The following is a 1672-nucleotide window of genomic DNA, read 5'->3' as shown; positions in this document are numbered from 1 at the left end:
TTCCAGGACCTGAGAAGGTTACTTCATTCTCTGTCTCTATATTCCCCTAGATGTATCCACTATTCTTCTATCTCCAGAATTTGATTTTCTTTTTCAATGTCACTATTTTATCTTTTATTTTTCGTTAACACTTAGTAATTGTACCTACTAGTGAGTTTCAGTGTGATATTTTCATATATGCATATAGAGTGCATTGATAAAAGCTAACATCCTTTTATATACCTGCCCACACCCTTTCCAATCTCTAGTAGTTACTATTATCCTTTCAGGTCGACTTTCAATGTCAATTGTTAACGTAGCCCCAAGGACAATGGTTTTGTTCACTCTGTATAAATATAAAATGCTAATAAGAACTTCTTCCTCACTTTGGCTAAAATCAGCCAACTGTCAAATAGCTATTATATACTACCACTGTGATTTGTCTTGGTCAATGCTGATTAAAGATCAGAGGATTTTTATTGAAGTTCTGAATGCATCAGCAAAAAGATTCATAAAATTTGTACACCATGATAAATCAGTTGAGCTACACACTTTTAAAGTCACCTGTAAATAATAAACACTGAGGCCCTTCTGAGCCATATCAGAGAATGTTTGAATAATGTGGGGTAAAATTGACTAGAATATGACTGGTTGCTATGTTGGGCATAGTTAGGGATTTTGATTTTTTTTCAGACCTATGTAATTTATGCTTGAAACTATGTAGGCAACTAAGGATTAAGAGAGCAAGACTTGAATGTTACTGAATAGCTGACAGAATGATTTATTGCTGTATAGGTCATTGGAGTATATACAGTATATATGTACTCAAACACCTGCTTATTTGTTGAAAAGGCTCAGACCCCAATTAATGTATTTTATTGTGAACAGATTTTTTAAAAAGTCCAGTCATAGTTGTACTCTATTCAGGCAAAAATTCATTTGTTTTCTAATGATGATTTATTGGTATATAAATGCATTAGTCTATTCAGTGATGGAGGCCAAAATTTTAAATTCACATGAGCTTCTTATATTCCAAAGGTCATAATAGTTCCTGTTTTCTCTAGGCTACTAACATACTAAATGCTAGGAGGAAGGATAATCATAAGGCTCAGAAATGTAGCAACATTTTAATACCATTAAATAATTATTACATTTGCATAGTCATCCTTGTGAACAATATAGAGATACAGTATAGAGATTGATAATCTAAATATCAAGGTATTAAAGTTCTGGAAAGCTGAGATCTAGTTGGACTTCCTCCAGACAAATGAGATTTCTGAATATCAAAACTAACTCCATACTCACAAACTAGATTCACTGGGCTAGGCAGAGCCAAACAGCAGCCTGTTACCTTAAAGTTTGGCTTTGCCAAATTTTGATCCAGCCTAGACCAAGGTCAATAGAACATCAGTGGACTCAGCCAGACACAATATCTAGGAGGTTATGAAATTATCTTCTTTTCATAAATTCTATTTTTTGGTGTGATCTATGGTACTATCTGGGGACCTATGTTCCCATCAGACCAGTTCTTTCCTTGATGCCTGACACCTTTGGCCCTATATGGACAATTGGGTATCTTCCTCTCTATATTATTCAACATCACAATCCCCACATTGGAGCTGTAATCTTGCCCTGGGGAAGTCAGGATATACCTAAACCTTTATCTATGCCATCTATAATTATATCTATATCT

Source organism: Marmota flaviventris, chromosome X (assembly GCF_047511675.1).
Source record: "Marmota flaviventris isolate mMarFla1 chromosome X, mMarFla1.hap1, whole genome shotgun sequence".
NCBI classification, from domain to species: Eukaryota; Metazoa; Chordata; class Mammalia; order Rodentia; family Sciuridae; genus Marmota; species Marmota flaviventris.
The sequence above is the reverse complement of the archived record's forward strand: the minus strand, read 5'-3'. Positions refer to the sequence as shown.